Raw genomic sequence first — 24,344 nt, 5'->3', positions numbered from 1 at the left:
CGTAACACTGTAAACTGCGTTTGTCTCTCCTTAAGGTGATTCCTTTATCCAAGAAAGAGGGGATATTTGCTGGCATTAGCTTGGCTAACTTTGCGCAGTGGCAGTATCATAGCCAATGAGGTTCAACCGAGGTGTGATTATTGCTAATTGAAAACTTTTCCCAATACCCCGCCATGATGACTTGAAATATAGTCAGCATCGGCAAGTTTTGACAGTCTCTTCGGAGACTGACTAAGGTGTTTACCAACAGAGAAAGGATTATCTTCAAGGTGCATGATGACTGAGCAGTGCTCGTGTGGTAGTACCGTGGCTGGCACAATAACAACATTTCGTAGCACCTCTTATCTCCAAATCAGTCTTGGCAACAAAATGCTCACTTGTCAGCGTTCTTTCATGAGGGTGAGGTCCAGTGTCTTACTCTCTGGCAAATTTATAAACACCAGCAGGATGACTAAAATGACAAAAGTCCACTTTTCATCTGCAGGTTGCTACTTTTCTAATGCCACATTCCTAAGAGAGAGAACAGTGTTGTTTCTCAGAGGTCTGGCCTGAAAAATTTGGAGGTCACAAGCTCCATTTATTTGCGCTAGATACGATCCCGTGGCCTCTCGCTAGCTCTTTCTGCAAGCGTTGTTGGGGTGCTCAGAAACAGAGCACCGCTGACATTTAGGTTTCGCCGGCCTATAGCTTCTTCTGGCTGGTGTACCATTGTTTTAAAAGTGTCAACAATCAGCCAAGGTGAAGAACCTGATGGTTGAAGGAAACAACAGCGCATTCTGCTGTTTCCCGGCTATCTAGGTGCTATAGACTGCTCATGACTTGCACTAGACCTTAACTTGCGCCCAGCCTGGAAATACTGTAGCTAAACTTTGAGCTGCTGGTGATCGCACCTTTTCAGAGCCTGGATAGCTCAGTCGGTAGAGCATCAGACTTTTAATCTGAGGGTCCAGGGTTCAAGTCCCTGTTCAGGCGATGCTCTCTGCCTTTCGTTATGCTTCGTGTCCTCTCCCTATCTTCCTCAACTGCAGCCTCTTGCGTGCTCCGCTTGCACCAGGCCAAAACACCGATGTCGGCCGCTTTCCATGCCTTCGCTGATTGGTGGCTACCTTTCTAATGCCACCTTCCAAATCAAGTACAGTTTTATTCTTTCAGAGATCTGACCTAGAAAATGTAGAGGTCGCCGGCTATAGCCAGCTCAGGGCATGTACTAGACCTTCCGTCCATCCTGCTTGGAATAACTGACTTTTGAGCTGCTGGTGAAGCTCACCTTCCAGGGCCTGGATAGCTCAGTCGGTAGAGCATCAGACTTTTAATCTGAGGGTCCAGGGTTCAAGTCCCTGTTCAGGCGATGCCTTTCCTTTACCCCATGCTCATTGGCCATCACTTCCGCTACCTGAGTTCCCTCTGCAACTGCTGCCTCTTGCGTGCTTTGCTTGCAGTAAGCCATAACCGAAACATCAGCCGCTTTCTGTGCATCCCCCGAACTCTCACAGCCTCCCTGCGTCTTGAATCTATTTCTCTTCAACTTTTTCTGCTGTGATATTAAACATGGATTATTCCATGCATAAAAGAGGCATCAAACCGTCAACATTATGCTGGGAATACACCATAAGTTTTTTCAGCAGATAGATGGTTCCATAGATAATTTCCAACATGTCCGATCTTATTATCGATCCTTTTTCTCATCGATTTCTCATAGAAATGAATGGAAATTGATCAGAAAAGATAAGAATCGGAAAGCCGATCGGAAATAAGATCGGATAGTAATCGACTGAAAAATGTCGTCGTGTATTCCCAGCATTAGAGTAATTCGCCGGATCCCTTCTCCAGCCTGCACATCTACCCTCAAAGCAGCAATGGAAGGAGCTTCATGCTTACCATGAGCATCAGAAAATTAACAGCTCACGTACCATCTCTCTCCTCCAGTAACCTGCAACCACCAAGACTTTGGCCAACTCCCAAGCACCTCTAGCCAGCGCAGCTTACCAGTACTTCCAGGCACAATAATCACAGGCCCAATTATCAGCACACATGGCAGACAGTGACGTAGACTCATTACTCCATTTTTCAAATTGTATTTTTCATGTATTTTACAAGTGCGGGACTGGCCCACTTGGCAGCCTGCTCCACAAAACACTATGCTGGCATCCCTGGCAGGCTTTGTTTTGCCCTCTTTGCCGCCTTTTCAAATGCTAAGACTCTTTAGCCGCTTATTAACAATGCTTGTTTAGTGGCTGTCTAATTAGCATATGGCATCCCATGATCCTCAGCGGAACACTGTAAACTGCGTTTGTCTCTCCTTAAGGTGATTCCTTTATCCAAGAAAGAGGGGATATTTGCTGGCATTAGCTTGGCTAACTTTGCGCAGTGGCAGTATCATAGCCAATGAGGTTCAACCGAGGCGTGATTATTGCTAATTGAAAACTTTTCCCAATACCCCGCCATGATGACTTGAAATATAGTCAGCATCGGCAATTTTTGACAGTCTCTTCGGAGACTGACTAAGGTGTTTACCAACAGAGAAAAGATTATCTTCAAGGTGCATGATGACTGAGCAGTGCTCGTGTGGTAGAACCGTGGCTGGCACAATAACAACATTTCGTAGCACCTGTTATCTCCAAATCAGTCTTGGCCACAAAATGCTCACTTGTCAGCGTTCTTTCATGAGGGTGAGGTCCAGTGTCTTACTCTCTGGCAAATTTATAAACACCAGCAGGATGACTAAAATGACAAAAGTCCACTTTTCATCTGCAGGTTGCTACTTTTCTAATGCCACATTCCTAAGAGAGAGAACAGTGTTGTTTCTCAGAGGTCTGGCCTGAAAAATTTGGAGGTCACAAGCTCCATTTATTTGCGCTAGATACGATCCCGTGGCCTCTCGCTAGCTCTTTCTGCAAGCGTTGTTGGGGTGCTCAGAAACAGAGCACCGCTGACATTTAGGTTTCGCCGGCCTATAGCTTCTTCTGGCTGGTGTACCATTGTTTTAAAAGTGTCAACAATCAGCCAAGGTGAAGAACCTGATGGTTGAAGGAAACAACAGCGCATTCTGCTGTTTCCCGGCTATCTAGGTGCTATAGACTGCTCATGACTTGCACTAGACCTTAACTTGCGCCCAGCCTGGAAATACTGTAGCTAAACTTTGAGCTGCTGGTGATCGCACCTTTTCAGAGCCTTGATAGCTCAGTCGGTAGAGCATCAGACTTTTAATCTGAGGGTCCAGGGTTCAAGCCCCTGTTCAGGCGATGCTCTCTGCCTTTCGTTATGCTTCGTGTCCTCTCCCTATCTTCCTCAACTGCAGCCTCTTGCGTGCTCCGCTTGCACCAGGCCAAAACACCGATGTCGGCCGCTTTCCATGCCTTCGCTGATTGGTGGCTACCTTTCTAATGCCACCTTCCAAATCAAGTACAGTTTTATTCTTTCAGAGATCTGACCTAGAAAATGTAGAGGTCGCAGGCTATAGCCAGCTCAGGGCATGTACTAGACCTTCCGTCCATCCTGCTTGGAATAACTGACTTTTGAGCTGCTGGTGAAGCCCACCTTCCAGGGCCTGGATAGCTCAGTCGGTAGAGCATCAGACTTTTAATCTGAGGGTCCAGGGTTCAAGTCCCTGTTCAGGCGATGCCTTTCCTTTACCCCATGCTCATTGGCCATCACTTCCGCTACCTGAGTTCCCTCTGCAACTGCTGCCTCTTGCGTGCTTTGCTTGCAGTAAGCCATAACCGAAACATCAGCCGCTTTCTGTGCATCCCCCGAACTCTCACAGCCTCCCTGCGTCTTGAAACTATTTCTCTTCAACTTTTTCTGCTGTGATATTAAACATGGATTATTCCATGCATAAAAGAGGCATCAAACCGTCAACATTATGCTGGGAATACACCATAAGTTTTTTCAGCAGATAGATGGTTCCATAGATAATTTCCAACATGTCCGATCTTATTATCGATCCTTTTTCTCATAGAAATGAATGGGAATTGATCAGAAAAGATAAGAATCGGAAAGTCGATCGGAAATAAGATCGGATAGTAATCGACTGAAAAATGTCGTCGTGTATTCCCAGCATTAGAGTAATTCGCCGGATCCCTTCTCCAGCCTGCACATCTACCCTCAAAGCAGCAATGGAAGGAGCTTCATGCTTACCATGAGCATCAGAAAATTAACAGCTCACGTACCATCTCTCTCCTCCAGTAACCTGCAACCACCAAGACTTTGGCCAACTCCCAAGCACCTCTAGCCAGCGCAGCTTACCAGTACTTCCAGGCACAATAATCACAGGCCCAATTATCAGCACACATGGCAGTGACGTAGACTCATTACTCCATTTTTCAAATTGTATTTTTCATGTATTTTACAAGTGCGGGACTGGCCCACTTGGCAGCCTGCTCCACAAAACACTATGCTGGCATCCCTGGCAGGCTTTGTTTTGCCCTCTTTGCCGCCTTTTCAAATGCTAAGACTCTTTAGCCGCTTATTAACAATGCTTGTTTAGTGGCTGTCTAATTAGCATATGGCATCCCATGATCCTCAGCGGAACACTGTAAACTGCGTTTGTCTCTCCTTAAGGTGATTCCTTTATCCAAGAAAGAGGGGATATTTGCTGGCGTTAGCTTGGCTAACTTTGCGCAGTGGCAGTATCATAGCCAATGAGGTTCAACCGAGGCGTGATTATTGCTAATTGAAAACTTTTCCCAATACCCCGCCATGATGACTTGAAATATAGTCAGCATCGGCAATTTTTGACAGTCTCTTCGGAGACTGACTAAGGTGTTTACCAACAGAGAAAGGATTATCTTCAAGGTGCATGATGACTGAGCAGTGCTCGTGTGGTAGAACCGTGGCTGGCACAATAACAACATTTCGTAGCACCTCTTATCTCCAAATCAGTCTTGGCCACAAAATGCTCACTTGTCAGCGTTCTTTCATGAGGGTGAGGTCCAGTGTCTTACTCTCTGGCAAATTTATAAACACCAGCAGGATGACTAAAATGACAAAAGTCCACTTTTCATCTGCAGGTTGCTACTTTTCTAATGCCACATTCCTAAGAGAGAGAACAGTGTTGTTTCTCAGAGGTCTGGCCTGAAAAATTTGGAGGTCACAAGCTCCATTTATTTGCGCTAGATACGATCCCGTGGCCTCTCGCTAGCTCTTTCTGCAAGCGTTGTTGGGGTGCTCAGAAACAGAGCACCGCTGACATTTAGGTTTCGCCGGCCTATAGCTTCTTCTGGCTGGTTTACCATTGTTTTAAAAGTGTCAACAATCATCCAAGGTGAAGAACCTGATGGTTGAAGGAAACAACAGCGCATTCTGCTGTTTCCCGGCTATCTAGGTGCTATAGACTGCTCATGACTTGCACTAGACCTTAACTTGCGCCCAGCCTGGAAATACTGTAGCTAAACTTTGAGCTGCTGGTGATCGCACCTTTTCAGAGCCTGGATAGCTCAGTCGGTAGAGCATCAGACTTTTAATCTGAGGGTCCAGGGTTCAAGTCCCTGTTCAGGCGATGCTCTCTGCCTTTTGTTATGCTTCGTGTCCTCTCCCTATCTTCCTCAACTGCAGCCTCTTGCGTGCTCCGCTTGCACCAGGCCAAAACACCGATGTCGGCCGCTTTCCATGCCTTCGCTGATTGGTGGCTACCTTTCTAATGCCACCTTCCAAATCAAGTACAGTTTTATTCTTTCAGAGATCTGACCTAGAAAATGTAGAGGTCACAGGCTATAGCCAGCTCAGGGCATGTACTAGACCTTCCGTCCATCCTGCTTGGAATAACTGACTTTTGAGCTGCTGGTGAAGCTCACCTTTCAGGGCCTGGATAGCTCAGTCGGTAGAGCATCAGACTTTTAATCTGAGGGTCCAGGGTTCAAGTCCCTGTTCAGGCGATGCCTTTCCTTTACCCCATGCTCATTGGCCATCACTTCCGCTACCTGAGTTCCCTCTGCAACTGCTGCCTCTTGCGTGCTTTGCTTGCAGTAAGCCATAACCGAAACATCAGCCGCTTTCTGTGCATCCCCCGAACTCTCACAGCCTCCCTGCGTCTTGAATCTATTTCTCTTCAACTTTTTCTGCTGTGATATTAAACATGGATTATTCCATGCATAAAAGAGGCATCAAACCGTCAACATTATGCTGGGAATACACCATACGTTTTTTCAGCAGATAGATGGTTCCATAGATAATTTCCAACATGTCCGATCTTATTATCGATCCTTTTTCTCATAGAAATGAATGGAAATTGATCAGAAAAGATAAGAATCGGAAAGTCGATCGGAAATAAGATCGGATAGTAATCGACTGAAAAATGTCATCGTGTATTCCCAGCATTAGAGTAATTCGCCGGATCCCTTCTCCAGCCTGCACATCTACCCTCAAAGCAGCAATGGAAGGAGCTTCATGCTTACCATGAGCATCAGAAAATTAACAGCTCACGTACCATCTCTCTCCTCCAGTAACCTGCAACCACCAAGACTTTGGCCAACTCCCAAGCACCTCTAGCCAGCGCAGCTTACCAGTACTTCCAGGCACAATAATCACAGGCCCAATTATCAGCACACATGGCAGTGACGTAGACTCATTACTCCATTTTTCAAATTGTATTTTTCATGTATTTTACAAGTGCGGGACTGGCCCACTTGGCAGCCTGCTCCACAAAACACTATGCTGGCATCCCTGGCAGGCTTTGTTTTGCCCTCTTTGCCGCCTTTTCAAATGCTAAAACTCTTTAGCCTCTTATTAACAATGCTTGTTTAGTGGCTGTCTAATTAGCATATGGCATCCCATGATCCTCAGCGGAACACTGTAAACTGCGTTTGTCTCTCCTTAAGGTGATTCCTTTATCCAAGAAAGAGGGGATATTTGCTGGCATTAGCTTGGCTAACTTTGCGCAGTGGCAGTATCATAGCCAATGAGGTTCAACCGAGGCGTGATTATTGCCAATTGAAAACTTTTCCCAATACCCCGCCATGATGACTTGAAATATAGTCAGCATCGGCAATTTTTGACAGTCTCTTCGGAGACTGACTAAGGTGTTTACTAACAGAGAAAGGATTATCTTCAAGGTGCATGATGACTGAGCAGTGCTCGTGTGGTAGAACCGTGGCTGGCACAATAACAACATTTCGTAGCACCTCTTATCTCCAAATCAGTCTTGGCAACAAAATGCTCACTTGTCAGCGTTCTTTCATGAGGGTGAGGTCCAGTGTCTTACTCTCTGGCAAATTTATAAACACCAGCAGGATGACTAAAATGACAAAAGTCCACTTTTCATCTGCAGGTTGCTACTTTTCTAATGCCACATTCCTAAGAGAGAGAACAGTGTTGTTTCTCAGAGGTCTGGCCTGAAAAATTTGGAGGTCACAAGCTCCATTTATTTGCGCTAGATACGATCCCGTGGCCTCTCGCTAGCTCTTTCTGCAAGCGTTGTTGGGGTGCTCAGAAACAGAGCACCGCTGACATTTAGGTTTCGCCGGCCTATAGCTTCTTCTGGCTGGTGTACCATTGTTTTAAAAGTGTCAACAATCAGCCAAGGTGAAGAACCTGATGGTTGAAGGAAACAACAGCGCATTCTGCTGTTTCCCGGCTATCTAGGTGCTATAGACTGCTCATGACTTGCACTAGACCTTAACTTGCGCCCAGCCTGGAAATACTGTAGCTAAACTTTGAGCTGCTGGTGATCGCACCTTTTCAGAGCCTGGATAGCTCAGTCGGTAGAGCATCAGACTTTTAATCTGAGGGTCCAGGGTTCAAGTCCCTGTTCAGGCGATGCTCTCTGCCTTTCGTTATGCTTCGTGTCCTCTCCCTATCTTCCTCAACTGCAGCCTCTTGCGTGCTCCGCTTGCACCAGGCCAAAACACCGATGTCGGCCGCTTTCCATGCCTTCGCTGATTGGTGGCTACCTTTCTAATGCCACCTTCCAAATCAAGTACAGTTTTATTCTTTCAGAGATCTGACCTAGAAAATGTAGAGGTCGCAGGCTATAGCCAGCTCAGGGCATGTACTAGACCTTCCGTCCATCCTGCTTGGAATAACTGACTTTTGAGCTGCTGGTGAAGCCCACCTTCCAGGGCCTGGATAGCTCAGTCGGTAGAGCATCAGACTTTTAATCTGAGGGTCCAGGGTTCAAGTCCCTGTTCAGGCGATGCCTTTCCTTTACCCCATGCTCATTGGCCATCACTTCCGCTACCTGAGTTCCCTCTGCAACTGCTGCCTCTTGCGTGCTTTGCTTGCAGTAAGCCATAACCGAAACATCAGCTGCTTTCTGTGCATCCCCCGAACTCTCACAGCCTCCCTGCGTCTTGAATCTATTTCTCTTCAACTTTTTCTGCTGTGATATTAAACATGGATTATTCCATGCATAAAAGAGGCATCAAACCGTCAACATTATGCTGGGAATACACCATACGTTTTTTCAGCAGATAGATGGTTCCATAGATAATTTCCAACATGTCCGATCTTATTATCGATCCTTTTTCTCATAGAAATGAATGGAAATTGATCAGAAAAGATAAGAATCGGAAAGTCGATCGGAAATAAGATCGGATAGTAATCGACTGAAAAATGTCGTCGTGTATTCCCAGCATTAGAGTAATTCGCCGGATCCCTTCTCCAGCCTGCACATCTACCCTCAAAGCAGCAATGGAAGGAGCTTCATGCTTACCATGAGCATCAGAAAATTAACAGCTCACGTACCATCTCTCTCCTCCAGTAACCTGCAACCACCAAGACTTTGGCCAACTCCCAAGCACCTCTAGCCAGCGCAGCTTACCAGTACTTCCAGGCACAATAATCACAGGCCCAATTATCAGCACACATGGCAGTGACGTAGACTCATTACTCCATTTTTCAAATTGTATTTTTCATGTATTTTACAAGTGCGGGACTGGCCCACTTGGCAGCCTGCTCCACAAAACACTATGCTGGCATCCCTGGCAGGCTTTGTTTTGCCCTCTTTGCCGCCTTTTCAAATGCTAAAACTCTTTAGCCTCTTATTAACAATGCTTGTTTAGTGGCTGTCTAATTAGCATATGGCATCCCATGATCCTCAGCGGAACACTGTAAACTGCGTTTGTCTCTCCTTAAGGTGATTCCTTTATCCAAGAAAGAGGGGATATTTGCTGGCATTAGCTTGGCTAACTTTGCGCAGTGGCAGTATCATAGCCAATGAGGTTCAACCGAGGCGTGATTATTGCCAATTGAAAACTTTTCCCAATACCCCGCCATGATGACTTGAAATATAGTCAGCATCGGCAATTTTTGACAGTCTCTTCGGAGACTGACTAAGGTGTTTACTAACAGAGAAAGGATTATCTTCAAGGTGCATGATGACTGAGCAGTGCTCGTGTGGTAGAACCGTGGCTGGCACAATAACAACATTTCGTAGCACCTCTTATCTCCAAATCAGTCTTGGCAACAAAATGCTCACTTGTCAGCGTTCTTTCATGAGGGTGAGGTCCAGTGTCTTACTCTCTGGCAAATTTATAAACACCAGCAGGATGACTAAAATGACAAAAGTCCACTTTTCATCTGCAGGTTGCTACTTTTCTAATGCCACATTCCTAAGAGAGAGAACAGTGTTGTTTCTCAGAGGTCTGGCCTGAAAAATTTGGAGGTCACAAGCTCCATTTATTTGCGCTAGATACGATCCCGTGGCCTCTCGCTAGCTCTTTCTGCAAGCGTTGTTGGGGTGCTCAGAAACAGAGCACCGCTGACATTTAGGTTTCGCCGGCCTATAGCTTCTTCTGGCTGGTGTACCATTGTTTTAAAAGTGTCAACAATCAGCCAAGGTGAAGAACCTGATGGTTGAAGGAAACAACAGCGCATTCTGCTGTTTCCCGGCTATCTAGGTGCTATAGACTGCTCATGACTTGCACTAGACCTTAACTTGCGCCCAGCCTGGAAATACTGTAGCTAAACTTTGAGCTGCTGGTGATCGCACCTTTTCAGAGCCTGGATAGCTCAGTCGGTAGAGCATCAGACTTTTAATCTGAGGGTCCAGGGTTCAAGTCCCTGTTCAGGCGATGCTCTCTGCCTTTCGTTATGCTTCGTGTCCTCTCCCTATCTTCCTCAACTGCAGCCTCTTGCGTGCTCCGCTTGCACCAGGCCAAAACACCGATGTCGGCCGCTTTCCATGCCTTCGCTGATTGGTGGCTACCTTTCTAATGCCACCTTCCAAATCAAGTACAGTTTTATTCTTTCAGAGATCTGACCTAGAAAATGTAGAGGTCGCAGGCTATAGCCAGCTCAGGGCATGTACTAGACCTTCCGTCCATCCTGCTTGGAATAACTGACTTTTGAGCTGCTGGTGAAGCCCACCTTCCAGGGCCTGGATAGCTCAGTCGGTAGAGCATCAGACTTTTAATCTGAGGGTCCAGGGTTCAAGTCCCTGTTCAGGCGATGCCTTTCCTTTACCCCATGCTCATTGGCCATCACTTCCGCTACCTGAGTTCCCTCTGCAACTGCTGCCTCTTGCGTGCTTTGCTTGCAGTAAGCCATAACCGAAACATCAGCTGCTTTCTGTGCATCCCCCGAACTCTCACAGCCTCCCTGCGTCTTGAATCTATTTCTCTTCAACTTTTTCTGCTGTGATATTAAACATGGATTATTCCATGCATAAAAGAGGCATCAAACCGTCAACATTATGCTGGGAATACACCATACGTTTTTTCAGCAGATAGATGGTTCCATAGATAATTTCCAACATGTCCGATCTTATTATCGATCCTTTTTCTCATAGAAATGAATGGAAATTGATCAGAAAAGATAAGAATCGGAAAGTCGATCGGAAATAAGATCGGATAGTAATCGACTGAAAAATGTCGTCGTGTATTCCCAGCATTAGAGTAATTCGCCGGATCCCTTCTCCAGCCTGCACATCTACCCTCAAAGCAGCAATGGAAGGAGCTTCATGCTTACCATGAGCATCAGAAAATTAACAGCTCACGTACCATCTCTCTCCTCCAGTAACCTGCAACCACCAAGACTTTGGCCAACTCCCAAGCACCTCTAGCCAGCGCAGCTTACCAGTACTTCCAGGCACAATAATCACAGGCCCAATTATCAGCACACATGGCAGTGACGTAGACTCATTACTCCATTTTTCAAATTGTATTTTTCATGTATTTTACAAGTGCGGGACTGGCCCACTTGGCAGCCTGCTCCACAAAACACTATGCTGGCATCCCTGGCAGGCTTTGTTTTGCCCTCTTTGCCGCCTTTTCAAATGCTAAAACTCTTTAGCCTCTTATTAACAATGCTTGTTTAGTGGCTGTCTAATTAGCATATGGCATCCCATGATCCTCAGCGGAACACTGTAAACTGCGTTTGTCTCTCCTTAAGGTGATTCCTTTATCCAAGAAAGAGGGGATATTTGCTGGCATTAGCTTGGCTAACTTTGCGCAGTGGCAGTATCATAGCCAATGAGGTTCAACCGAGGCGTGATTATTGCCAATTGAAAACTTTTCCCAATACCCCGCCATGATGACTTGAAATATAGTCAGCATCGGCAATTTTTGACAGTCTCTTCGGAGACTGACTAAGGTGTTTACTAACAGAGAAAGGATTATCTTCAAGGTGCATGATGACTGAGCAGTGCTCGTGTGGTAGAACCGTGGCTGGCACAATAACAACATTTCGTAGCACCTCTTATCTCCAAATCAGTCTTGGCAACAAAATGCTCACTTGTCAGCGTTCTTTCATGAGGGTGAGGTCCAGTGTCTTACTCTCTGGCAAATTTATAAACACCAGCAGGATGACTAAAATGACAAAAGTCCACTTTTCATCTGCAGGTTGCTACTTTTCTAATGCCACATTCCTAAGAGAGAGAACAGTGTTGTTTCTCAGAGGTCTGGCCTGAAAAATTTGGAGGTCACAAGCTCCATTTATTTGCGCTAGATACGATCCCGTGGCCTCTCGCTAGCTCTTTCTGCAAGCGTTGTTGGGGTGCTCAGAAACAGAGCACCGCTGACATTTAGGTTTCGCCGGCCTATAGCTTCTTCTGGCTGGTGTACCATTGTTTTAAAAGTGTCAACAATCAGCCAAGGTGAAGAACCTGATGGTTGAAGGAAACAACAGCGCATTCTGCTGTTTCCCGGCTATCTAGGTGCTATAGACTGCTCATGACTTGCACTAGACCTTAACTTGCGCCCAGCCTGGAAATACTGTAGCTAAACTTTGAGCTGCTGGTGATCGCACCTTTTCAGAGCCTGGATAGCTCAGTCGGTAGAGCATCAGACTTTTAATCTGAGGGTCCAGGGTTCAAGTCCCTGTTCAGGCGATGCTCTCTGCCTTTCGTTATGCTTCGTGTCCTCTCCCTATCTTCCTCAACTGCAGCCTCTTGCGTGCTCCGCTTGCACCAGGCCAAAACACCGATGTCGGCCGCTTTCCATGCCTTCGCTGATTGGTGGCTACCTTTCTAATGCCACCTTCCAAATCAAGTACAGTTTTATTCTTTCAGAGATCTGACCTAGAAAATGTAGAGGTCGCAGGCTATAGCCAGCTCAGGGCATGTACTAGACCTTCCGTCCATCCTGCTTGGAATAACTGACTTTTGAGCTGCTGGTGAAGCCCACCTTCCAGGGCCTGGATAGCTCAGTCGGTAGAGCATCAGACTTTTAATCTGAGGGTCCAGGGTTCAAGTCCCTGTTCAGGCGATGCCTTTCCTTTACCCCATGCTCATTGGCCATCACTTCCGCTACCTGAGTTCCCTCTGCAACTGCTGCCTCTTGCGTGCTTTGCTTGCAGTAAGCCATAACCGAAACATCAGCTGCTTTCTGTGCATCCCCCGAACTCTCACAGCCTCCCTGCGTCTTGAATCTATTTCTCTTCAACTTTTTCTGCTGTGATATTAAACATGGATTATTCCATGCATAAAAGAGGCATCAAACCGTCAACATTATGCTGGGAATACACCATACGTTTTTTCAGCAGATAGATGGTTCCATAGATAATTTCCAACATGTCCGATCTTATTATCGATCCTTTTTCTCATAGAAATGAATGGAAATTGATCAGAAAAGATAAGAATCGGAAAGTCGATCGGAAATAAGATCGGATAGTAATCGACTGAAAAATGTCGTCGTGTATTCCCAGCATTAGAGTAATTCGCCGGATCCCTTCTCCAGCCTGCACATCTACCCTCAAAGCAGCAATGGAAGGAGCTTCATGCTTACCATGAGCATCAGAAAATTAACAGCTCACGTACCATCTCTCTCCTCCAGTAACCTGCAACCACCAAGACTTTGGCCAACTCCCAAGCACCTCTAGCCAGCGCAGCTTACCAGTACTTCCAGGCACAATAATCACAGGCCCAATTATCAGCACACATGGCAGTGACGTAGACTCATTACTCCATTTTTCAAATTGTATTTTTCATGTATTTTACAAGTGCGGGACTGGCCCACTTGGCAGCCTGCTCCACAAAACACTATGCTGGCATCCCTGGCAGGCTTTGTTTTGCCCTCTTTGCCGCCTTTTCAAATGCTAAGACTCTTTAGCCGCTTATTAACAATGCTTGTTTAGTGGCTGTCTAATTAGCATATGGCATCCCATGATCCTCAGCGGAACACTGTAAACTGCGTTTGTCTCTCCTTAAGGTGATTCCTTTATCCAAGAAAGAGGGGATATTTGCTGGCATTAGCTTGGCTAACTTTGCGCAGTGGCAGTATCATAGCCAATGAGGTTCAACCGAAGCGTGATTATTGCTAATTGAAAACTTTTCCCAATACCCCGCCATGATGACTTGAAATATAGTCAGCATCGGCAATTTTTGACAGTCTCTTCGGAGACTGACTAAGGTGTTTACCAACAGAGAAAGGATTATCTTCAAGGTGCATGATGACTGAGCAGTGCTCGTGTGGTAGAACCGTGGCTGGCACAATAACAACATTTCGTAGCACCTCTTATCTCCAAATCAGTCTTGGCCACAAAATGCTCACTTGTCAGCGTTCTTTCATGAGGGTGAGGTCCAGTGTCTTACTCTCTGGCAAATTTATAAACACCAGCAGGATGACTAAAATGACAAAAGTCCACTTTTCATCTGCAGGTTGCTACTTTTCTAATGCCACATTCCTAAGAGAGAGAACAGTGTTGTTTCTCAGAGGTCTGGCCTGAAAAATTTGGAGGTCACAAGCTCCATTTATTTGCGCTAGATACGATCCCGTGGCCTCTCGCTAGCTCTTTCTGCAAGCGTTGTTGGGGTGCTCAGAAACAGAGCACCGCTGACATTTAGGTTTCGCCGGCCTATAGCTTCTTCTGGCTGGTGTACCATTGTTTTAAAAGTGTCAACAATCAGCCAAGGTGAAGAACCTGATGGTTGAAGGAAACAACAGCGCATTCTGCTGTTTCCCGGCTATCTAGGTGCTATAGACTGCTCATGACTTGCACTAGACCTTAACTTGCGCCCAGCCTGGAAATACTGTAGCTAAACTTTGAGCTGCTGGTGATCGCACCTTTTCAGAGCCTGGATAGCTCAGTCGGTAGAGCATCAGACTTTTAATCTGAGGGTCCAGGGTTCAAGTCCCTGTTCAGGCGATGCTCTCTGCCTTTCGTTATGCTTCGTGTCCTCTCCCTATCTTCCTCAACTGCAGCCTCTTGCGTGCTCCGCTTGCACCAGGCCAAAACACCGATGTCGGCCGCTTTCCATGCCTTCGCTGATTGGTGGCTACCTTTCTAATGCCACCTTCCAAATCAAGTACAGTTTTATTCTTTCAGAGATCTGACCTAGAAAATGTAGAGGTCGCAGGCTATAGCCAGCTCAGGGCATGTACTAGACCTTCCGTCCATCCTGCTTGGAATAACTGACTTTTGAGCTGCTGGTGAAGCCCACCTTCCAGGGTCTGGATAGCTCAGTCGGTAGAGCATCAGACTTTTAATCTGAGGGTCCAGGGTTCAAGTCCCTGTTCAGGCGATGCCTTTCCTTTACCCCATGCTCATTGGCCATCACTTCCGCTACCTGAGTTCCCTCTGCAACTGCTGCCTCTTGCGTGCTTTGCTTGCAGTAAGCCATAACCGAAACATCAGCCGCTTTCTGTGCATCCCCCGAACTCTCACAGCCTCCCTGCGTCTTGAAACTATTTCTCTTCAACTTTTTCTGCTGTGATATTAAACATGGATTATTCCATGCATAAAAGAGGCATCAAACCGTCAACATTATGCTGGGAATACACCATAAGTTTTTTCAGCAGCTAGATGGTTCCATAGATAATTTCCAACATGTCCGATCTTATTATCGATCCTTTTTCTCATAGAAATGAATGGAAATTGATCAGAAAAGATAAGAATCGGAAAGTCGATCGGAAATAAGATCGGATAGTAATCGACTGAAAAATGTCGTCGTGTATTCCCAGCATTAGAGTAATTCGCCGGATCCGTTCTCCAGCCTGCACATCTACCCTCAAAGCAGCAATGGAAGGAGCTTCATGTTTACCATGAGCATCAGAAAATTAACAGCTCACATACCATCTCTCTCCTCCAGTAACCTGCAACCACCAAGACTTTGGCCAACTCCCAAGCACCTCTAGCCAGCGCAGCTTACCAGTACTTCCAGGCACAATAATCACAGGCCCAATTATCAGCACACATGGCAGTGACGTAGACTCATTACTCCATTTTTCAAATTGTATTTTTCATGTATTTTACAAGTGCGGGACTGGCCCAATTGGCACCCTTCTCCACAAAACACTATGCTGGCATCCCTGGCAGGCTTTGTTTTGCCCTCTTTGCCGCCTTTTCAAATGCTAAGACTCTTTAGCCGCTTATTAACAATGTTTGTTTAGTGGCTGTCTAATTAGCATATGGCATCCCATGATCCTCAGCGGAACACTGTAAACTGCGTTTGTCTCTCCTTAAGGTGATTCCTTTATCCAAGAAAGAGGGGATATTTGCTGGCATTAGCTTGGCTAACTTTGCGCAGTGGCAGTATCATAGCCAATGAGGTTCAACTGAGGCGTGATAATTGCTAATTGAAAACTTTTCCCAATACCCCGCCATGATGACTTGAAATATAGTCAGCATCGGCAAGTTTTGACAGTCTCTTCGGAGACTGACTAAGGTGTTTACCAACAGAGAAAGGATTATCTTCAAGGTGCATGATGACTGAGCAGTGCTCGTGTGGTAGTACCGTGGCTGGCACAATAACAACATTTCGTAGCACCTCTTATCTCCAAATCAGTCTTGGCAACAAAATGCTCACTTGTCAGCGTTCTTTCATGAGGGTGAGGTCCAGTGTCTTACTCTCTGGCAAATTTATAAACACCAGCAGGATGACTAAAATGACAAAAGTCCACTTTTCATCTGCAGGTTGCTACTTTTCTAATGCCACATTCCTAAGAGAGAGAACAGTGTTGTTTCTCAGAGGTCTGGCCTGAAAAATTTGGAGGTCACAAGCTCCATTTATTTGCGCTAGATACGATCCCGTGGCCTCTCGCTAGCTCTTTCTGCAAGCGTTGTTGGGGTGCTCAGAAACAGAGCACCGCTGACATTTAGGTTTCGCCGGCCTATAGCTTCTTCTGGCTGGTGTACCATTGTTTTAAAAGTGTCAACAATCAGCCAAGGTGAAGAACCTGATGGTTGAAGGAAACAACAGCGCATTCTGCTGTTTCCCGGCTATCTAGGTGCTATAGACTGCTCATGACTTGCACTAGACCTTAACTTGCGCCCAGCCTTGCAATACTGTAGCTAAACTTTGAGCTGCTGGTGATTGCACCTTTTCAGAGCCTGGATAGCTCAGTCGGTAGAGCATCAGACTTTTAATCTGAGGGTCCAGGGTTCAAGTCCCTGTTCAGGCGATGCGCTCTGCCTTTGGTTATGCTTTGTGTCCTCTCCCTATCTTCCTCAACTGCAGCCTCTTGCGTGCTCCGCTTGCACCAGGCCAAAACACCGATGTCGGCCGCTTTCCATGCCTTCGCTGATTGGTGGCTACCTTTCTAATGCCACCTTCCAAATCAAGTACAGTTTTATTCTTTCAGAGATCTGACCTAGAAAATGTAGAGGTCGCAGGCTATAGCCAGCTCAGGGCATGTACTAGACCTTCCGTCCATCCTGCTTGGAATAACTGACTTTTGAGCTGCTGGTGAAGCCCACCTTCCAGGGCCTGGATAGCTCAGTCGGTAGAGCATCAGACTTTTAATCTGAGGGTCCAGGGTTCAAGTCCCTGTTCAGGCGATGCCTTTCCTTTACCCCATGCTCATTGGCCATCACTTCCGCTACCTGAGTTCCCTCTGCAACTGCTGCCTCTTGCGTGCTTTGCTTGCAGTAAGCCATAACCGAAACATCAGCTGCTTTCTGTGCATCCCCCGAACTCTCACAGCCTCCCTGCGTCTTGAATCTATTTCTCTTCAACTTTTTCTGCTGTGATATTAAACATGGATTATTCCATGCATAAAAGAGGCATCAAACCGTCAACATTATGCTGGGAATACACCATACGTTTTTTCAGCAGATAGATGGTTCCATAGATAATTTCCAACATGTCCGATCTTATTATCGATCCTTTTTCTCATAGAAATGAATGGAAATTGATCAGAAAAGATAAGAATCGGAAAGTCGATCGGAAATAAGATCGGATAGTAATCGACTGAAAAATGTCGTCGTGTATTCCCAGCATTAGAGTAATTCGCCGGATCCCTTCTCCAGCCTGCACATCTACCCTCAAAGCAGCAATGGAAGGAGCTTCATGTTTACCATGAGCATCAGAAAATTAACAGCTCACATACCATCTCTCTCCTCCAGTAACCTGCAACCACCAAGACTTTGGCCAACTCCCAAGCACCTCTAGCCAGCGCAGCTTACCAGTACTTCCAGGCACAATAATCACAGGCCCAATTATCAGCACACATGGCAGTGACGTAGACTCATTACTCCATTTTTCAAATTGTATTTTTCATGTATTTTACAAGTGCGGGACTGGCCCAATTGGCACCCTTCTCCACAAAACACTATGCTGGCATCCCTGGCAGGCTTTGTTTTGCCCTCTTTGCCGCCTTTTCAAATGCTAAGACTCTTTAGCCGCTTATTAACAATGCTTGTTTAGTGGCTGTCTAATTAGCATATGGCATCCCATGATCCTCAGCGGAACACTGTAAACTGCGTTTGTCTCTCCTTAAGGTGATTCCTTTATCCAAGAAAGAGGGGATATTTGCTGGCTTTAGCTTGGCTAACTTTGCGCAGTGGCGGTATCATAGCCAATGAGGTTCAACCGAGGCGTGATTATTGCTAATTGAAAACTTTTCCCAATACCCCGCCATGATGACTTGAAATATAGTCAGCATCGGCAAGTTTTGACAGTCTCTTCGGAGACTGACTAAGGTGTTTACCAACAGAGAAAGGATTATCTTCAAGGTGCATGATGACTGAGCAGTGCTCGTGTGGTAGTACCGTGGCTGGCACAATAACAACATTTCGTAGCACCTCTTATCTCCAAATCAGTCTTGGCAACAAACTGCTCACTTGTCAGCGTTCTTTCATGAGGGTGAGGTCCAGTGTCTTACTCTCTGGCAAATTTATAAACACCAGCAGGATGACTAAAATGACAAAAGTCCACTTTTCATCTGCAGGTTGCTACTTTTCTAATGCCACATTCCTAAGAGAGAGAACAGTGTTGTTTCTCAGAGGTCTGGCCTGAAAAATTTGGAGGTCACAAGCTCCATTTATTTGCGCTAGATACGATCCCGTGGCCTCTCGCTAGCTCTTTCTGGAAGCGTTGTTGGGGTGCTCAGAAACAGAGCACCGCTGACATTTAGGTTTCGCCGGCCTATAGCTTCTTCTGGCTGGTGTACCATTGTTTTAAAAGTGTCAACAATCAGCCAAGGTGAAGAACCTGATGGTTGAAGGAAACAACAGCGCATTCTGCTGTTTCCCGGCTATCTAGGTGCTATAGACTGCTCATGACTTGCACTAGACCTTAACTTGCGCCCAGCCTTGCAATACTGTAGCTAAACTTTGAGCTGCTGGTGATCGCACCTTTTCAGAGCCTGGATAGCTCAGTCGGTAGAGCATCTGCCTTTTAATCTGAGGGTCCAGGGTTCAAGTCCCTGTTCAGGCGATGCTCTCTGCCTTTGGTTATGCTTCGTGTCCTCTCCCTATCTTCCTCAACTGCAGCCTCTTGCGTGCTCCGCTTGCACCAGGCCAATACACTGATGTCGGCCGCTTTCCATGCCTTCGCTGATTGGTGGCTACCTTTCTAATGCCACCTTCCAAATCAAGTACAGTTTTATTCTTTCAGAGATCTGACCTAGAAAATGTAGAGGTCGCAGGCTATAGCCAGCTCAGGGCATGTACTAGACCTTCCGTCCATCCTGCTTGGAATAACTGACTTTTGAGCTGCTGGTGAAGCCCACCTTCCAGGGCCTGGATAGCTCAGTCGGTAGAGCATCAGACTTTTAATCTGAGGGTCCAGGGTTCAAGTCCCTGTTCAGGCGATGCCTTTCCTTTACCCCATGCTCATTGGCCATCACTTCCGCTACCTGAGTTCCCTCTGCAACTGCTGCCTCTTGCGTGCTTTGCTTGCAGTAAGCCATAACCGAAACATCAGCTGCTTTCTGTGCATCCCCCGAACTCTCACAGCCTCCCTGCGTCTTGAATCTATTTCTCTTCAACTTTTTCTGCTGTGATATTAAACATGGATTATTCCATGCATAAAAGAGGCATCAAACCGTCAACATTATGCTGGGAATACACCATAAGTTTTTTCAGCAGATAGATGGTTCCATAGATAATTTCCAACATGTCCGATCTTATTATCGATCCTTTTTCTCATAGAAATGAATGGAAATTGATCAGAAAAGATAAGAATCGGAAAGTCGATCGGAAATAAGATCGGATAGTAATCGACTGAAAAATGTCGTCGTGTATTCCCAGCATTAGAGTAATTCGCCGGATCCCTTCTCCAGCCTGCACATCTACCCTCAAAGCAGCAATGGAAGGAGCTTCATGCTTACCATGAGCATCAGAAAATTAACAGCTCACGTACCATCTCTCTCCTCCAGTAACCTGCAACCACCAAGACTTTGGCCAACTCCCAAGCACCTCTAGCCAGCGCAGCTTACCAGTACTTCCAGGCACAATAATCACAGGCCCAATTATCAGCACACATGGCAGTGACGTAGACTCATTACTCCATTTTTCAAATTGTATTTTTCATGTATTTTACAAGTGCGGGACTGGCCCACTTGGCAGCCTGCTCCACAAAACACTATGCTGGCATCCCTGGCAGGCTTTGTTTTGCCCTCTTTGCCGCCTTTTCAAATGCTAAGACTCTTTAGCCGCTTATTAACAATGCTTGTTTAGTGGCTGTCTAATTAGCATATGGCATCCCATGATCCTCAGCGGAACACTGTAAACTGCGTTTGTCTCTCCTTAAGGTGATTCCTTTATCCAAGAAAGAGGGGATATTTGCTGGCATTAGCTTGGCTAACTTTGCGCAGTGGCAGTATCATAGCCAATGAGGTTCAACCGAGGCGTGATTATTGCTAATTGAAAACTTTTCCCAATACCCCGCCATGATGACTTGAAATATAGTCAGCATCGGCAAGTTTTGACAGTCTCTTCGGAGACTGACTAAGGTGTTTACCAACAGAGAAAGGATTATCTTCAAGGTGCATGATGACTGAGCAGTGCTCGTGTGGTAGAACCGTGGCTGGCACAATAACAACATTTCGTAGCACCTCTTATCTCCAAATCAGTCTTGGCCACAAAATGCTCACTTGTCAGCGTTCTTTCATGAGGGTGAGGTCCAGTGTCTTACTCTCTGGCAAATTTATAAACACCAGCAGGATGACTAAAATGACAAAAGTCCACTTTTCATCTGCAGGTTGCTACTTTTCTAATGCCACATTCCTAAGAGAGAGAACAGTGTTGTTTCTCAGAGGTCTGGCCTGAAAAATTTGGAGGTCACAAGCTCCATTTATTTGCGCTAGATACGATCCCGTGGCCTCTCGCTAGCTCTTTCTGGAAGCGTTGTTGGGGTGCTCAGAAACAGAGCACTGCTGACATTTAGGTTTCGCCGGCCTATAGCTTCTTCTGGCTGGTGTACCATTGTTTTAAAAGTGTCAACAATCAGCCAAGGTGAAGAACCTGATGGTTGAAGGAAACAACAGCGCATTCTGCTGTTTCCCGGCTATCTAGGTGCTATAGACTGCTCATGACTTGCACTAGACCTTAACTTGCGCCCAGCCTTGCAATACTGTAGCTAAACTTTGAGCTGCTGGTGATCGCACCTTTTCAGAGCCTGGATAGCTCAGTCGGTAGAGCATCAGACTTTTAATCTGAGGGTCCAGGGTTCAAGTCCCTGTTCAGGCGATGCTCTCTGCCTTTTGTTATGCTTCGTGTCCTCTCCCTATCTTCCTCAACTGCAGCCTCTTGCGTGCTCCGCTTGCACCAGGCCAAAACACCGATGTCGGCTGCTTTCCATGCCTTCGCTGATTGGTGGCTACCTTTCTAATGCCACCTTCCAAATCAAGTACAGTTTTATTCTTTCAGAGATCTGACCTAGAAAATGTAGAGGTCGCAGGCTATAGCCAGCTCAGGGCATGTACTAGACCTTCCGTCCATCCTGCTTGGAATAACTGACTTTTGAGCTGCTGGTGAAGCCCACCTTCCAGGGCCTGGATAGCTCAGTCGGTAGAGCATCAGACTTTTAATCTGAGGGTCCAGGGTTCAAGTCCCTGTTCAGGCGATGCCTTTCCTTTACCCCATGCTCATTGGCCATCACTTCCGCTACCTGAGTTCCCTCTGCAACTGCTGCCTCTTGCGTGCTTTGCTTGCAGTAAGCCATAACCGAAACATCAGCTGCTTTCTGTGCATCCCCCGAACTCTCACAGCCTCACTGCGTCTTGAATCTATTTCTCTTCAACTTTTTCTGCTGTGATATTAAACATGGATTATTCCATGCATAAAAGAGGCATCAAACCGTCAACATTATGCTGGGAATACACCATACGTTTTTTCAGCAGATAGATGGTTCCATAGATAATTTCCAACATGTCCGATCTTATTATCGATCCTTTTTCTCATAGAAATGAATGGAAATTGATCAGAAAAGATAAGAATCGGAAAGTCGATCGGAAATAAGATCGGATAGTAATCGACTGAAAAATGTCGTCGTGTATTCCCAGCATTAGAGTAATTCGCCGGATCCCTTCTCCAGCCTGCACATCTACCCTCAAAGCAGCAATGGAAGGAGCTTCATGCTTACCATGAGCATCAGAAAATTAACAGCTCACGTACCATCTCTCTCCTCCAGTAACCTGCAACCACCAAGACTTTGGCCAACTCCCAAGCACCTCTAGCCAGCGCAGCTTACCAGTACTTCCAGGCACAATAATCACAGGCCCAATTATCAGCACACATGGCAGTGACGTAGACTCATTACTCCATTTTTCAAATTGTATTTTTCATGTATTTTACAAGTGCGGGACTGGCCCACTTGGCAGCCTGCTCCACAAAACACTATGCTGGCATCCCTGGCAGGCTTTGTTTTGCCCTCTTTGCCGCCTTTTCAAATGCTAAGACTCTTTAGCCGCTTATTAACAATGCTTGTTTAGTGGCTGTCTAATTAGCATATGGCATCCCATGATCCTCAGCGGAACACTGTAAACTGCGTTTGTCTCTCCTTAAGGTGATTCCTTTATCCAAGAAAGAGGGGATATTTGCTGGCATTAGCTTGGCTAACTTTGCGCAGTGGCAGTATCATAGCCAATGAGGTTCAACCGAGGCGTGATTATTGCTAATTGAAAACTTTTCCCAATACCCCGCCATGATGACTTGAAATATAGTCAGCATCGGCAAGTTTTGACAGTCTCTTCGGAGACTGACTAAGGTGTTTACCAACAGAGAAAGGATTATCTTCAAGGTGCATGATGACTGAGCAGTGCTCGTGTGGTAGAACCGTGGCTGGCACAATAACAACATTTCGTAGCACCTCTTATCTCCAAATCAGTCTTGGCCACAAAATGCTCACTTGTCAGCGTTCTTTCATGAGGGTGAGGTCCAGTGTCTTACTCTCTGGCAAATTTATAAACACCAGCAGGATGACTAAAATGACAAAAGTCCACTTTTCATCTGCAGGTTGCTACTTTTCTAATGCCACATTCCTAAGAGAGAGAACAGTGTTGTTTCTCAGAGGTCTGGCCTGAAAAATTTGGAGGTCACAAGCTCCATTTATTTGCGCTAGATACGATCCCGTGGCCTCTCGCTAGCTCTTTCTGCAAGCGTTGTTGGGGTGCTCAGAAACAGAGCACCGCTGACATTTAGGTTTCGCCGGCCTATAGCTTCTTCTGGCTGGTGTACCATTGTTTTAAAAGTGTCAACAATCAGCCAAGGTGAAGAACCTGATGGTTGAAGGAAACAACAGCGCATTCTGCTGTTTCCCGGCTATCTAGGTGCTATAGACTGCTCATGACTTGCACTAGACCTTAACTTGCGCCCAGCCTTGCAATACTGTAGCTAAACTTTGAGCTGCTGGTGATCGCACCTTTTCAGAGCCTGGATAGCTCAGTCGGTAGAGCATCAGACTTTTAATCTGAGGGTCCAGGGTTCAAGTCCCTGTTCAGGCGATGCTCTCTGCCTTTCGTTATGCTTCGTGTCCTCTCCCTATCTTCCTCAACTGCAGCCTCTTGCGTGCTCCGCTTGCACCAGGCCAAAACACCGATGTCGGCCGCTTTCCATGCCTTCGCTGATTGGTGGCTACCTTTCTAATGCCACCTTCCAAATCAAGTACAGTTTTATTCTTTCAGAGATCTGACCTAGAAAATGTAGAGGTCGCAGGCTATAGCCAGCTCAGGGCATGTACTAGACCTTCCGTCCATCCTGCTTGGAATAACTGACTTTTGAGCTGCTGGTGAAGCCCACCTTCCAGGGCCTGGATAGCTCAGTCGGTAGAGCATCAGACTTTTAATCTGAGGGTCCAGGGTTCAAGTCCCTGTTCAGGCGATGCCTTTCCTTTACCCCATGCTCATTGGCCATCACTTCCGCTACCTGAGTTCCCTCTGCAACTGCTGCCTCTTGCGTGCTTTGCTTGCAGTAAGCCATAACCGAAACATCAGCTGCTTTCTGTGCATCCCCCGAACTCTCACAGCCTCCCTGCGTCTTGAATCTATTTCTCTTCAACTTTTTCTGCTGTGATATTAAACATGGATTATTCCATGCATAAAAGAGGCATCAAACCGTCAACATTATGCTGGGAATACACCATACGTTTTTTCAGCAGATAGATGGTTCCATAGATAATTTCCAACATGTCCGATCTTATTATCGATCCTTTTTCTCATAGAAATGAATGGAAATTGATCAGAAAAGATAAGAATCGGAAAGTCGATCGGAAATAAGATCGGATAGTAATCGACTGAAAAATGTCGTCGTGT

The 24,344-nt window shown here is 46.2% G+C and overlaps 33 non-coding genes across 33 annotated transcripts; all 33 read left to right on the top strand.

Annotated features, from left to right (window-relative positions):
* Positions 1 to 86: 86 nt before the first annotated feature.
* On the top strand, positions 87 to 227 carry LOC137564783 (U4 spliceosomal RNA). The gene has a single exon (XR_011030855.1). It is a non-coding gene; the product is annotated as a U4 spliceosomal RNA (small nuclear RNA).
* A 672-nt stretch (positions 228 to 899) lies between these two features.
* On the top strand, positions 900 to 972 carry TRNAK-UUU (transfer RNA lysine (anticodon UUU)). Its single transcript has one exon. It is a non-coding gene; the product is annotated as a tRNA-Lys (tRNA).
* A 303-nt stretch (positions 973 to 1,275) lies between these two features.
* On the top strand, positions 1,276 to 1,348 carry TRNAK-UUU (transfer RNA lysine (anticodon UUU)). Its single transcript has one exon. It is a non-coding gene; the product is annotated as a tRNA-Lys (tRNA).
* Positions 1,349 to 2,356: 1,008 nt separating this feature from the next.
* Positions 2,357 to 2,497, top strand: LOC137564637 (U4 spliceosomal RNA). Its single transcript, XR_011030726.1, has one exon. It is a non-coding gene; the product is annotated as a U4 spliceosomal RNA (small nuclear RNA).
* A 672-nt stretch (positions 2,498 to 3,169) lies between these two features.
* Positions 3,170 to 3,242, top strand: TRNAK-UUU (transfer RNA lysine (anticodon UUU)). The gene has a single exon. It is a non-coding gene; the product is annotated as a tRNA-Lys (tRNA).
* A 303-nt stretch (positions 3,243 to 3,545) lies between these two features.
* TRNAK-UUU (transfer RNA lysine (anticodon UUU)) lies at positions 3,546 to 3,618 on the top strand. Its single transcript has one exon. It is a non-coding gene; the product is annotated as a tRNA-Lys (tRNA).
* A 993-nt stretch (positions 3,619 to 4,611) lies between these two features.
* On the top strand, positions 4,612 to 4,752 carry LOC137564635 (U4 spliceosomal RNA). Its single transcript, XR_011030725.1, has one exon. It is a non-coding gene; the product is annotated as a U4 spliceosomal RNA (small nuclear RNA).
* A 672-nt stretch (positions 4,753 to 5,424) lies between these two features.
* On the top strand, positions 5,425 to 5,497 carry TRNAK-UUU (transfer RNA lysine (anticodon UUU)). Its single transcript has one exon. It is a non-coding gene; the product is annotated as a tRNA-Lys (tRNA).
* A 303-nt stretch (positions 5,498 to 5,800) lies between these two features.
* TRNAK-UUU (transfer RNA lysine (anticodon UUU)) lies at positions 5,801 to 5,873 on the top strand. The gene has a single exon. It is a non-coding gene; the product is annotated as a tRNA-Lys (tRNA).
* Positions 5,874 to 6,866: 993 nt separating this feature from the next.
* Positions 6,867 to 7,007, top strand: LOC137564717 (U4 spliceosomal RNA). Its single transcript, XR_011030797.1, has one exon. It is a non-coding gene; the product is annotated as a U4 spliceosomal RNA (small nuclear RNA).
* Positions 7,008 to 7,679: 672 nt separating this feature from the next.
* On the top strand, positions 7,680 to 7,752 carry TRNAK-UUU (transfer RNA lysine (anticodon UUU)). Its single transcript has one exon. It is a non-coding gene; the product is annotated as a tRNA-Lys (tRNA).
* A 303-nt stretch (positions 7,753 to 8,055) lies between these two features.
* On the top strand, positions 8,056 to 8,128 carry TRNAK-UUU (transfer RNA lysine (anticodon UUU)). The gene has a single exon. It is a non-coding gene; the product is annotated as a tRNA-Lys (tRNA).
* A 993-nt stretch (positions 8,129 to 9,121) lies between these two features.
* LOC137564716 (U4 spliceosomal RNA) lies at positions 9,122 to 9,262 on the top strand. Its single transcript, XR_011030796.1, has one exon. It is a non-coding gene; the product is annotated as a U4 spliceosomal RNA (small nuclear RNA).
* Positions 9,263 to 9,934: 672 nt separating this feature from the next.
* Positions 9,935 to 10,007, top strand: TRNAK-UUU (transfer RNA lysine (anticodon UUU)). The gene has a single exon. It is a non-coding gene; the product is annotated as a tRNA-Lys (tRNA).
* A 303-nt stretch (positions 10,008 to 10,310) lies between these two features.
* On the top strand, positions 10,311 to 10,383 carry TRNAK-UUU (transfer RNA lysine (anticodon UUU)). Its single transcript has one exon. It is a non-coding gene; the product is annotated as a tRNA-Lys (tRNA).
* A 993-nt stretch (positions 10,384 to 11,376) lies between these two features.
* Positions 11,377 to 11,517, top strand: LOC137564714 (U4 spliceosomal RNA). The gene has a single exon (XR_011030795.1). It is a non-coding gene; the product is annotated as a U4 spliceosomal RNA (small nuclear RNA).
* Positions 11,518 to 12,189: 672 nt separating this feature from the next.
* TRNAK-UUU (transfer RNA lysine (anticodon UUU)) lies at positions 12,190 to 12,262 on the top strand. Its single transcript has one exon. It is a non-coding gene; the product is annotated as a tRNA-Lys (tRNA).
* A 303-nt stretch (positions 12,263 to 12,565) lies between these two features.
* On the top strand, positions 12,566 to 12,638 carry TRNAK-UUU (transfer RNA lysine (anticodon UUU)). Its single transcript has one exon. It is a non-coding gene; the product is annotated as a tRNA-Lys (tRNA).
* A 993-nt stretch (positions 12,639 to 13,631) lies between these two features.
* On the top strand, positions 13,632 to 13,772 carry LOC137564775 (U4 spliceosomal RNA). Its single transcript, XR_011030847.1, has one exon. It is a non-coding gene; the product is annotated as a U4 spliceosomal RNA (small nuclear RNA).
* Positions 13,773 to 14,444: 672 nt separating this feature from the next.
* Positions 14,445 to 14,517, top strand: TRNAK-UUU (transfer RNA lysine (anticodon UUU)). The gene has a single exon. It is a non-coding gene; the product is annotated as a tRNA-Lys (tRNA).
* Positions 14,518 to 14,820: 303 nt separating this feature from the next.
* Positions 14,821 to 14,893, top strand: TRNAK-UUU (transfer RNA lysine (anticodon UUU)). Its single transcript has one exon. It is a non-coding gene; the product is annotated as a tRNA-Lys (tRNA).
* Positions 14,894 to 15,886: 993 nt separating this feature from the next.
* On the top strand, positions 15,887 to 16,027 carry LOC137564817 (U4 spliceosomal RNA). Its single transcript, XR_011030887.1, has one exon. It is a non-coding gene; the product is annotated as a U4 spliceosomal RNA (small nuclear RNA).
* Positions 16,028 to 16,699: 672 nt separating this feature from the next.
* TRNAK-UUU (transfer RNA lysine (anticodon UUU)) lies at positions 16,700 to 16,772 on the top strand. Its single transcript has one exon. It is a non-coding gene; the product is annotated as a tRNA-Lys (tRNA).
* A 303-nt stretch (positions 16,773 to 17,075) lies between these two features.
* TRNAK-UUU (transfer RNA lysine (anticodon UUU)) lies at positions 17,076 to 17,148 on the top strand. The gene has a single exon. It is a non-coding gene; the product is annotated as a tRNA-Lys (tRNA).
* A 993-nt stretch (positions 17,149 to 18,141) lies between these two features.
* Positions 18,142 to 18,282, top strand: LOC137564780 (U4 spliceosomal RNA). The gene has a single exon (XR_011030852.1). It is a non-coding gene; the product is annotated as a U4 spliceosomal RNA (small nuclear RNA).
* Positions 18,283 to 18,954: 672 nt separating this feature from the next.
* TRNAK-UUU (transfer RNA lysine (anticodon UUU)) lies at positions 18,955 to 19,027 on the top strand. Its single transcript has one exon. It is a non-coding gene; the product is annotated as a tRNA-Lys (tRNA).
* A 303-nt stretch (positions 19,028 to 19,330) lies between these two features.
* Positions 19,331 to 19,403, top strand: TRNAK-UUU (transfer RNA lysine (anticodon UUU)). The gene has a single exon. It is a non-coding gene; the product is annotated as a tRNA-Lys (tRNA).
* Positions 19,404 to 20,396: 993 nt separating this feature from the next.
* LOC137564744 (U4 spliceosomal RNA) lies at positions 20,397 to 20,537 on the top strand. The gene has a single exon (XR_011030820.1). It is a non-coding gene; the product is annotated as a U4 spliceosomal RNA (small nuclear RNA).
* Positions 20,538 to 21,209: 672 nt separating this feature from the next.
* Positions 21,210 to 21,282, top strand: TRNAK-UUU (transfer RNA lysine (anticodon UUU)). The gene has a single exon. It is a non-coding gene; the product is annotated as a tRNA-Lys (tRNA).
* A 303-nt stretch (positions 21,283 to 21,585) lies between these two features.
* Positions 21,586 to 21,658, top strand: TRNAK-UUU (transfer RNA lysine (anticodon UUU)). The gene has a single exon. It is a non-coding gene; the product is annotated as a tRNA-Lys (tRNA).
* Positions 21,659 to 22,651: 993 nt separating this feature from the next.
* Positions 22,652 to 22,792, top strand: LOC137564743 (U4 spliceosomal RNA). The gene has a single exon (XR_011030819.1). It is a non-coding gene; the product is annotated as a U4 spliceosomal RNA (small nuclear RNA).
* A 672-nt stretch (positions 22,793 to 23,464) lies between these two features.
* Positions 23,465 to 23,537, top strand: TRNAK-UUU (transfer RNA lysine (anticodon UUU)). The gene has a single exon. It is a non-coding gene; the product is annotated as a tRNA-Lys (tRNA).
* Positions 23,538 to 23,840: 303 nt separating this feature from the next.
* On the top strand, positions 23,841 to 23,913 carry TRNAK-UUU (transfer RNA lysine (anticodon UUU)). Its single transcript has one exon. It is a non-coding gene; the product is annotated as a tRNA-Lys (tRNA).
* The last annotated feature ends 431 nt before the right edge of the window (positions 23,914 to 24,344 follow it).

This window comes from Hyperolius riggenbachi, chromosome 3 (genome assembly GCF_040937935.1).
Source record: "Hyperolius riggenbachi isolate aHypRig1 chromosome 3, aHypRig1.pri, whole genome shotgun sequence".
NCBI classification, from domain to species: Eukaryota; Metazoa; Chordata; class Amphibia; order Anura; family Hyperoliidae; genus Hyperolius; species Hyperolius riggenbachi.
Note: the sequence above shows the minus strand (reverse complement) of the source record. Positions and strands in the feature narration are given on the sequence as shown.